Raw genomic sequence first — 12,030 nt, forward strand, 5'->3', positions numbered from 1 at the left:
TAAGCACAAATAGTGGAATTTCACCAATAGTTATTTTGTACAAATTTTTTGCCATTTATTTGCATTCGGGAAAAATTACCAAAATCAAATCGGCTCTGTCTGTCTGTGTCTGCCTGCTTGTGCTTAAGCTGAACCCCAAGCTGACACGAGCACGCGGTGAAGCTCCGCTTTCGCTGTTAGGAAAACGTTGCACTTCGTGAGGCCACTTTATATTTTTTCCTAATTGGACATGCAAACTCTGGATCGGTTCGCAGCTGAGTGTGAAGCGGCTGGGATGAGAATCAGCACCTCCAAATCCGAGAGCATGGTGCTCAGCCGGAAAAGGGTGGAGTGCCCTCTCAGGGTTGGGGAAGAGATCCTGCCCCAAGTGGAGGAGTTCAAGTATCTCGGGGTCTTGTCCACGAGTGAGGGAAGAATGGAGCGTGAGATCGACAGGCGGATCGGTGCGGCATCTGCAGTGATGCGGGCTCTGCATCGGTCTGTCGTGGTGAAAAAGGAGCTGAGCCGTAAGGCAAAGCTCTCAATTTACCAGTCGATCTGCTTTCCTACCTTCACCTATGGTCATGAGCTGTGGGTAGTGACCGAAAGAACGAGATCGCGAATACAAGCGGCTGAAATGAGTTTCCTCCGCAGGGTGTCTGGGCTTTCCCTTAAAGATAGGGTGAGAAGCTCAGTCATCCAGGAGGGGCTCAGAGTAGAGCCGCTGCTCCTCCGCATCGAGAGGAGGCAGATGAGGTGGCTCGGGCATCTGATCAGGATGCCTCCTGGACGCCTTCCTGGTGAGGTGTTCCAGGCACGTCCAACCGGGAGGAGGCCCTGGGAAAGACCCAGGACACGCTGGAGGGACTATGTCTCCCGGCTGGCCTGGGAACGCCTTGGGATTCTCCCGGAAGAGCTGGAAGAAGTGGCCGGGAGAGGGAAGTCTGGGCCTCTCTGCTTAAGCTGCTGCCCCCGCGACCCGACCTCGGATAAGCGGAAGAGGATGGATGGACATGCAATATGAGAAGCGATTTTTGACCGGCAGCGTAATCGGTTAGTTCACCTACACGCTGGTTCCACACTCACCATTTGTGTCACACGAATGGAAGTAGAGCGGTCATTTACATGTATATTTGCATCTATTTCATTTATTTTTTGACCAGGAGGATTTAAGCATATATGGTTATACGTGTTTGTTGCTGGGTGTAACTCAATAAAGTGTATTAAAATAATAAAAAGTCTTCATAATTATTGTATTTTATTCAAGAACGTTGTAATAGCCTAATATAAGTCATGCGAAAAAAGAGAGTTCATCCATCCATTATCCAACCCGCTATATCCTAACTACAGGGTCACGGGGGACTGCTGGAGCCAATCCCAGCCAACACAGGCAGTAAGGCAGGAACAAACCCCGGACAGGGCGCCGGCCCACCGCAGAAAAGAGAGATTTCGACTTTTAAACCAACATTTATTTGAATACTAAATACAAATAATTTTGCTGTTCTACAAATATAAATACAAGTAGTGGATGCTATGCATATCCCTAATGACACCGCAGCAGCTGACATGTCGTTGTCACTGCCTACACACGTGTGACCAATAGTTTTGTTAAAAGCTCGAACATTTCAGGACAGTTTTGTTTTTGTTGAAGACTAGGGGGGATTCCGCCGCCAACACCCCGGCCTGCGCTATGCGCCATTCCCGTCTCTGCCACTCGCGTTTGTGGATTTCACTTTCACCAAACAACAAATCTTTTAATTCTCGCGGAGAGGCCTCTTCATTGGGAAGAGCCACTGCTTTTAGCTGTTGGCAACACAAATTAGACGATCAACAAGTCTCTGACTTAAAGTTTAAATCCGAACAATATATTCAATCTCTTCTTGCTGTTCCGTTATTTCACCGAGTAATAATTTCCGTTTGTTAGCGCTAAAGCGATCTTTACTATTATTTTTTTGAGGCTTCGTACTTTCATTATCTCCAACCTGTTCTGCATGTGTATCGCAGCAACGTTTTTGAATTCTTTACAATGTTCTACTTTGTCATCAACTCTTTGTCTTTTATTTCCGGGCGTGGTTAATAACATAGCTGGTCTCACTACCGTCCTGTAGACCTTCCCTTTCACTCCTGCTGATACCCGTCTGTCACAAATCACTCCTGACACTCCTCCACCCATTCCACCCCACCTGCACTCTCTTTTTCACCTCTCATCCACAATCCCCATTACTCTGTACTGTTGATCCTAAGTATTTAAACTCATCCACTCGTCGCATCCTCACCATTCCACTGACCTCCCTCTCATTCACACACATGGATTCTGTTGTGGTGATCCTACTGACCTTCATTCCTCTCCTCTCTAGAGCAGATCTCCACCTCTGCAGGGTCTCCTCATCCTGCTCCCTACTCTCACCACAGATCACAATGTCATCAGCAAACATCAAAGTCCACGGGGACTCCTGTCTAATCTCGTCTGTCAACTTGTCCATCACCATTGCAAATAAGAAAGGGCTCAGAGCCGATCCCTGATGTAATCCCACCTCCACGATGAATGAATCCGTTGCTCCTACTGCAGACCTCACCACAGTCACACTTCCCTCATGCATATCCTGTGCTACTCTTACATACTTCTCTGCCACTCCCGACTTCCTCATACAATACCACAGCTCTTCTCGAGGCACCCTGCCATATTCTCTCTCCTGGTCCACAAAGACGCAATGCAACTCCTTCTGGCCTTCTCTAAACTTCTCCATCAACGCCCTCAGAGCAAACATCTCATCTGTGGTGCTCTTTCCTGGCGAGACACCACACTGCTGCTCACTAATCATCACCTCACTTCTTTACCTAGTTTCTGCTACTCTTTCCCATAACTTCATGCTGTGGCTCATCAATTTTATCCCCCTGTAGATGAGTTGTGTTATTATTTGTAGGGCAGTAGGGAGGATTACCTCTTTATTTGTTCAGTTTAATTTAATATGTCACATTATTTTTGATTTAATCTGCTGTTTTAACCGTGACTCTGTGAGTGAGTGAGTGTGTGTGTGTCTGTGAGTCAGGCCAAGGCTGGGTGCTTTCCTGAGGTCCCCACCGACAATATAAATAAATCCCCCTCCCTTTGACGGTGTGAATCTTAGCGTCACCGCAGCCGCTGCAAAGGCAGCATGTTTGATGATAGGAGAGTTAATATGGGATCCCTTATAAGCTTATCCAGGAGGCCTGCGCCAGCCGAGGATCCTGAAAGTGAAGTGAGTCAGTGTGACATTTCAAAGTGGTGGCATGGCATTGTGCAGCATGTCAGCTCCAGCACTGGTACATTCTCAGAAAGAGGCATCAAGTTCCTGGCAGAGATTTTATTTGGGTTTCACAGAGTCAGTTATCGTCCAACCCGCTATATCCTAACTACAGGGTCACGGGGGGTCTGCTGGAGCCAATCCCAGCCAACACAGGGCGGAAGGCAGGGAACAAACCCCGGGCAGGGCACCAGCCCACCACAGGGTGCACGTGCGCACACACACACACTTTGGACTGTGGGAGGAAACCGGAGTACTCGGAGGAAACCCACGCAGACACGGGAAGAACATGCAAACTCCACGCAGGAAGTGAACCCAGGTCTCCTAAGTGAGTGGCAGCAGCGCTACCCGCTGCGCCACAGAGTACCACAAGCAAATGCTGCTGATTATTATGATGCCTGTGCTCGGCGGCCTGAGACCATGTCAGCTAATTCTACATACAAGCGAGGAGAACCTTGATGTCGTCCTATAGTCTTCCAAAGGAAGTCGTACCTGATAGTGGACCTCACTTTACATCCTTGTTACACCTCGTCTGAAATATCAATGAACTTGCGTGTCACTCCACCCCATGAGGGGCCGTGTGACCACCTCACAGATCCAGCCAGCCACTAGTCTGAGAGTTTCAAAGAGAAAGCCATACATTTGAAACTGTTAAATCAAAAGAAAGGATTGAAATGGGCAAAAATAAACACAGAAATTAGATGGAAGACGACTGGAAAAGTGAAAAAGAGAAGAGAGACCACGATAAAGAGTTGGGGCGCCAACCTAGTGACCCCATATAATCGGAGTGCAGCAAACGCAAAAGAAAACAGGCAATAACTGCACCTTAAGGTTTTAAATCCTTCCAGCAGGAAGAGGCGGGTCCAGGCGGACAGACACAGGAAGTGACATCAGAGGTGTCACAGCTGGTCTGCAGAAGGAGGAGGAGGAGAAATGGCATCTGCACACAGTGCCAAGCTCTGGAGCGGCAGGGAATTACAATCACCAGAGCCCTGAAGCTGCCCCCTCTGTGACAGTGGATTATGGTTATCATCCTGGCACTGGTATTTGGTGTGTGTTTAGTGAAGATGCCAACTGAGGACCTGTGAGGTGTTTGATTCTCACACTACAGACTCTGCTGTCCTTCTCCTCTGTGTTCATCTTGGCCTTTCCTTTCTTTTTCTAACCTGGGTGGATCGGTTCACGCTCTTCTGCATAGGCCAGGGGTCCTCAATCCCAGTCCTGGAGAGCCGCAGTGGCTGCAGGTTTTTGTTCTGACCTGGTTGCTTAATTAGAAAGCAATTCTTGCCAATAAAGCACTAACAAGCTATGAAATTAAATTAACTCTGCTATGTCAGGTCATTCTCATATCCTAGATTTTCTTTCCCTTTCTATCATGCAAATGATTTGTAGGCTAAAATGGACGCGTAATTCTCAGTCCTTCACTTTTTTCTCTTCATTTTTCTCCCAAGTATTTAATTAAACCCAATAGTGCAGATAAATACACACAGGTGTAAATGTAAATAAGCTAAATGGAGAAATGCTGCTCTCTCTTGTCATTTGCATGTTATTGATAATGAGGAGCAATTAAAATAGCTGTTTAAGACAAAATTAAGCAATAAGGGCTCAAAATCACTAAAGTGAAGCAGAAGTGTTACTTTAGCAATAAGTGTTTTTTATTAAGAAACTGGGTTGGAGCAAAAACCTGCAGCCACTGCGGCTCTCCAGGACTGGGATTGAGGACCCCTGGCATAGGCAGTAATAGACACTGTGATAAATAGTCAAGCCTTGGCACACAAAGAGGTTTTGGGCAGCCTCCCATATACTTGAGAACTGGCGGCAAAAGGTTGAGAAAAGAGTCCAAAACAGAACTGCACAAGTTAGTAAGCATGGCGGATATAGAATTGAACAGCAGGAAGAGGAGGGATCTTGGCAAAGGAACAGGAAATGAGGTCATCGGGCTGCGACTTCTTGGGAGGTGGAAACGGAAGTGATGTATTTTGGGGCAGAGCCTGGAAGTGATGTCTTCTGGGATGGAGTCAGGTAGAATTTCCTGCATTTGGTCTGCGGGGGGATAAGAGAGAAAGGATTAATGCACTCCGCCACCTCCTGGTCTGATTGGGAATTACCTTTTTCTGAGCCTCCCATGAGCACGTGTGTGACGACATCTTTGCATGAAATCTTCACTTTGCATGGAATAACCTTCATTCTGGATCAATAAAACAGTAGGCTAACATGTTTCTTGAGAAAGCTGACCATTTCTGATCCCAGAACTGGACTTTAGGAAGTGAACAGAATGTGAGGTTTGAGTGTTGCTAATCCAACTATAAAGGCTTCTCTAATCAATTAGAATTAATATGTGACTAATTAAGGGTAACCTAAGGGAGCTGACCATTAGGACACTGACGGAATGGCTGCTGGAAAAATGGGGCTTTGCAGTCCTATGTGAATAATACATTAAGAATCGACTTTCTCACAGGGTGGCACGGTGGCGCCGTGGTAGCGCTGCTGCCTCGCAGTAAGGAGACCTGGGTTCGCTTGCTTGCATGTTCTCCCCGTGTCTGCGTGAGTTTCCTCATACAGTCCAAAGACATGCAGGTTAGGTCCATTGGCAATCCAAAATTGTCCCTAGTGTGTACTTGGTGTGTGTGTGTGTGTGCGTGCCCTGCAATGGGCTGGCGCCCTGCCCAGGGTTTGTTTCCTGCCTTGTGCCCTGGGATTAGCTCCAGCAGGCCCCCGTGACCCTGTAGTTAGGATATAGCGGGTTGGATAATGGATGGATGGATGGGTTTGAAAGGCATGGCATATTCTGTTAGATCGCTTCCTAGATTTCATATTGGATTGATGCCTTCATCTGTGGTGACTTTCAGCCTTTGAGCTGATTGGTTGATTGGTTCCATTTCTTTTGCTTTTGAAATTGGAGCACAAGGCAGATGAAGTGACTTTCATGTGTTCACTTGGTGTCAGTAGTGGGATCTGAACCCACAGTCCCAGGGTTTCAAGTCCAAAGTCTTAACCACGATGCCACACTGCCCACCTTTCTCTTCCACATGAGTTTGGTCTAATTGGAGCACAGCAATATAAACTTGAGCCACTAATGGTTTTATTCAGAAGCAAGGAGTGCAGGTTGGCTCAAGTCCCGGGGTGGTACTGCTTACTGTGGGTGATCCCGGGAGGTGACATTAGGTAAAATACAAAAATGACAAAGACAAAAAAAAAGACTCAAACTCAAAAACGTCTGCATTTAGAGATCATCTGAGGATTTAAGGCCACTTTCACAGATGGGGGTCCAATAAGCATTTCCTCCGTCTGCAGCGATGTTTGCACCTGCTGGCTAGGCTGACCCTCTTCTTACACCCTCAGGATGCCCCTGCCCACCATTCTGCTTTATGTTTTTTTCACAGAAGTCACTATTATGCGTCCAGTCCGCACAGTTAGGCCTTGTCGTCTTTCTTCACGCAGCTCTGGTTTCCACAGGCCTTAGTAACTGGTGTTAAAGTAAACACAGTGGCGGCCCTGCCGATGACGCAGACGCCACTATAGCCGTCCAATTAAAAACAAATCTGCATGACAGGCCAGGAATCCTGGCACCGGAGTGCTGGACGGCAGCGGGCACAGAGGGCAAGCGACTGTCAGGGCCTTGTTACTTTCAAACACGCTACTAATCCCAAGAATGTCCCACTCACACGCCCTAGAGCTGGATTGTCACAACAAAGGGGACAGTAAGATGAGAAGCAAATGAGAATTAAAAACAAAAAAACACAAGGGCACCGTGAAACACTGAAATAAAATTAAAAAACAAACCAAGCCACTGCCTTGCTAACAGACACTTAGTAGGCCATGTGAGACACATTAACCGCTGGTGGTGGATTTTAGGAGGCCCAGGCCCCTCATGGACCCCGTGATCATCAGAGGTGACTGTGCAGAGGGTGCAGACCTATAAATACCTGGGAGTGCAGCTGGATGATAAATTGGACTGGACTGCCAATACTGATGCTCTGTGTAAGAAAGGACAGAGACGACTATACTTCATTAGAAGGCTGGCGTCCTTCAACATCTGCAATAAGATGCTGCAGATGTTCTACCAGACAGTTGTGGCGAATGCCCTCTTCTACGTGGTGGTGTGCTGGGGAGGCAGCATAAAGAAGAGGGACGCCTCACGCCTGGACAAACTGGTGAGGAAGGCAGGCTCTATTGTGGGCACGGAGCTGGACAGTTTGACATCCGTGGCATAGCAACGGGCACTGAGCAGACTCCTGTCAATCATGGAGAATCCACTGCATCCACTGAACAGGATCATCTCCAGACAGAGGAGCAGCTTCAGAGACAGACTGCTGTCACCATCCTGCTCCACTGACAGACTCAGGAGACCCCACACTATGCGACTCTTCAATTCCACCTGGGGGGGCAAACATTAACATTATACAAAGTTAATGTCTGTTTTACCTGCATTGTTATCACTCTTTAATATTGTTTTTTATCAGTATGCTGCTGCTGGAGTATGTGAATTTCCCATTGGGATTAATAAATTATCTATCTATCTATCTATCTATCTATCTATCTATCTATCTATCTATCTATCTATCTATCTATCTATCTATCTATCATAGTGCCTTTCATATCTATCTATCTATCTATCTATCTATCTATCTATCTATCTATCTATCTATCTATCTATCTATCTATCTATTATATAGTGCCTTTCATATCTATCTATCTATCATTTGTACATGCAGTATTTATTTATATTTACATACTAGGTGGCTTTGCCCGCTCCTCGCTTCACCCGCCAACCCCCCGGCCTGCGTTACATGCCAGTAACTTCACGTCTGTGCCACTCGCGTATGTGGATTTCACTTTCACCAAATAACAAATCTTTGAATTCTCGCAGATACGCCTCTTCACTGGGAAGAAACACGACTTTTCCCTGAAGCAACATGAATTAGACGATCTTCAAGGCTCCAATTTAAACTTTAAAGCCATACAATATTTACATACTTCTGTCATATCACCTATGTCCATATATTCGATCTCTTTTCGCTGTTCCGTTATTTCACTGAGTAACGCTAATGTGTTCTACTTTGTCATCTACTCTTTGTCTTTTATTTCCAGTTAAATCTCTTGGCACAAAGTCTCGTCTCACGGGACGTGAAAGTGTGTCTCTGTAAAAGTCACGTCTCGTCTCCTTCCAAGACTTATTTTTGTAATCGAGAGATTCATTTGCTTAGCAGACACATTTATCTAAAGCAATTTACAAAGAAGGTCAACATAATCGAGTAAACATCAGTCTGGGGGTCTGTGTGGTGTTATGGGTCCACAGCTCGCTCAGCAGAGGCCGTTTGTTTTTTTAAATAATCACCGCACTCGCGGCGGCTTCGTGAGGGGCATAGTAGTCGTAGCAAGCTGCGGGGAGATCTGCGGTGTGGGCGTTTCTCAGCCAGTGCACAGGTGAGGGACTGCCCACATTCGTGATTGTTCCCGTGGCTAACATGCTGCAGCTGCTATGGCCCCTCGCAATGTAAAGAAGCGCGAGTCGATCAGAAAGAAGGAGAAAAAAAAGTAAAGGACGGAGGTTACAGAGAGTGAGGGAGCAAGTCGGTGAGAGAGAGAGAGAGCGAGAGACACAAGGAGCGTGTGGGTGAGCGAACGAATGAACGCTCGCGGGCAGCTGCGAGGAAGCCTGGGTGTTAGGCTGACACCCAGGAGTTGGAGTTGAAGTCGCTCCTGCTGAGCGATCAGGTAGCGGGAGTGACCAGGGAAAGGCGACTGGCCGCGGGAGTCGCGAGGCTTGGAGTTGCAGTCCTTGGTGTGGGCGTCCTGGAGACCAAGGAGTCCAAGTCTAAGGTCTGGGATGAGTGCCAGACCGAAGCCAGGATTGGGAGGTCTCCAGGCCTGTGTTAGTGAATGGAAAAGGGCAGCTGCAGAGAGCGTCTCGCCTGTTGTAGGCCCGTATGGGAGAAGCAGGTGAGACGCTAACAGGAAAGAAGCACCGGGCTTGTTGTTGATTTGTAAAGACTGCTTCCTAAGGAACGTTTTAACCTCTGGTTTTAAGGATTGTTTTTGTTTCTGTTGTTTTTATTTCCACGTTTCTTTTATGGATTATTTATTGAACAGTTTTGATGCACTGCACTTTACTTGGAACATTGTCTTTGTTTTGATATTTTAAATAAAAGCACTTTGCACTTTTTGAACCATCCCCTTGCTATGTTGTTGCCTCCACTGTCTAGCTCATCCCTGTGACATTATCGACGGTGTTGGGTTCAAGGGCTCCCGAACAGCGATGGGAGCGTGGAGCCGAACCCGCATCGTCGCAGTCTGTTTAGGGACAAGTGTTACAGGACAAGGGGACAAAATCGATCATCAGAAGTGAAGAGTTACATATTGTCACACACATACGCCTTGGGGACAGCTTAAAGGTTCTGGTGGTGGCAGTTCTTTGCTGATCCACAAGGTGGCGTCGTTTACTAATGCCTCTTCTCTTCCTCCCTCTACAGGCTGGATGACTGACTGCTCTACCACCTCTAATGTCACTTCTGGTGTCTTCTCTTTCAGTCTGGTGTGGCCACCAGGGGGCACTTCATCCCCCCAAACTCCCAACACAAGCAGGCATGGACACAAGTTAAACGGCAAAAGATTCTTTTATTGTGGGAAACTCTTCTTCAAGGAAGCGTTTCCCACCACCAAGCACAAGTGCAGCAATAAGCAGCACACGGCAATGCTTTTCCTTTTCTCTGTCTCACACTCTCTTCGTCTCTCTGCCACCAACTCCCTCCACTCTTCCTCATAAACTTTGTCCACCTTCCTCCCAACTCCGGCTCCTTTATGTGTTGCAAGCAGCCCCATTCATCTAATTCCTGGGAGTGGGAAGCCCTGTGTAAGTTGTCTCCCCCTATCCTTCCATCCCGAGGATGTGCCAGCAGGGTAAGGACGATGGCCTATGCTTAATTTGAACTGTCGCCATCTTGGAGCCGTCGCTCTTGAGGCTCCCATCTGCTAAGACGCTTTTTTGCCCTTCCTATTGCGTTTACACTTCATGTTTTCTTTTAGTTATGAGGGGTTTGCCTGCAGGTGCTTGCTTGCGTTTTTTCGTTACAATGTCCTTAGATACAAGAACCTAACAATGCCATCATCAGTTAGACATTCACAGGACAAACGTTTCTTAAACACATTGAGTCAGACGTTCAGATGGAGGTGGGCACCTCGTTTCACCAGCAAGGAGCTACACATTCAAAGAGTCTGAACTGAGATTTGATGGCACACAGAGATGGGTGGCATCATCAGATGCCATTCATCTGCAGGCATAAGCATTAGAGAGGTGGACCTCGTGAGTGCTTCAAAAAATACAGCGACTGACCCAAAGACTAGTCAGGGGTGGGCAAAGTCAGTCCTGGAGGGCCGCAGTGCTTGCAGGTTTTTGTTCCAACCCAGTTGCTTAATTAAAAAACAATTGTTGCCCATAATTTAATTTCATGGCTTTTTAAGTGCCTTAAATCTGTTGTCAAGTCATTTTCCTTTCTAAGCATATCATCCAAATGATTTGAAGTCTAAAACAGACGAGTTATTCTCAGTGCTTCACTCTTTTCTCTTCACTTTCCTTTCAAGTATTTAATTAAACCCAATAGTGCTCGATAAATACACACAGAGGTGTAAATGGAAACAAGCTAAATGGAGAACTGCTGGTTTCTTTTGTCATTAGCATCTTATTGCTAATAAGGAGCAATTTAAAAAATGAGGATACAGCTGTTTAAGACTAAAATAAGCAATAAGGCTTAAAATCTTAACAAGTGAGACAACGAAAGTGAAGCAGAAGTGTGACTTGAGCAATACGTGCTTCTTCTTAAGCCACTGGGTTGGAATAAAAACCTGCAGCCACGGCGGCCCTCCAGGAATGACTTTGCCCACCCCTGCTAGGCAAACTTCAAAGATCTGAACTTGGGCCAATGTAGTAATCTGAAGAGAGAAGTGACACGTGCCCACCTTGGCTGGTTGAACCTCAGACATGTCACTGCATTTTGAATCATCTGCTTTTGTCCCACCAACCAGGAGCTGCACATGAAAAGGCTGAGATTTAATAACTCATAGAGGTGGCATTACTGGGTACCATTCAACAGCAGGCATGAGTGATCAAGAAGGGACAGATGACCTCACAGGTGTCTCCATAGATAGGTGCTGACCAACTGACTACTCTTTAGACAAACATCGAGGAATAGGACTTAACGCTTCTTACTACAGGGAGTCAATGTAAAGATCTGAAAAGAAGAGTGACACGTGCTCACCTCGGCTGGACGAACACCAGACATGTCACTGTATTTAAAATCCTCCGCAGCGGCTTGGTGACACATGACAGTGTGCCGGCCAGCAGAGACTTGCAGTAGTCGAGACGTGATGAGACCAAAGCCTGGACCAGGAGTTGTACTGCAATCATTCTCTGTCAGATGCTGTCTGATTTTGAGGATATTGTATACAGTGAATCTACAGGACCATTTTTGGGTTGGGCCCCCCCATTACAACCCCTATACTGTATAGCAATCTGCATGCAAAGCTGTGTGAAAATGGCTTAAATTGTTTATGTGTGATTGGCAAGCAGACAAAAAGACAAGATGGGAGCGGAGGGTTGAAATGAGGCCCGTAGTGTGCCAAAGGGATAAATAACATCAAACAAAGGCACGAAATTCAACAGACAGACTGAGAGATTTACAAGTTGTTTATATATAAATCAATGGATGGATGAGGCACCATGAGAGACAGATAGAGAGAGATAGATAGATAATGTAAAGCACTATAAAAT

This window comes from Polypterus senegalus, chromosome 6 (assembly GCF_016835505.1).
Source record: "Polypterus senegalus isolate Bchr_013 chromosome 6, ASM1683550v1, whole genome shotgun sequence".
In the NCBI taxonomy this organism is placed as follows: domain Eukaryota; kingdom Metazoa; phylum Chordata; class Cladistia; order Polypteriformes; family Polypteridae; genus Polypterus; species Polypterus senegalus.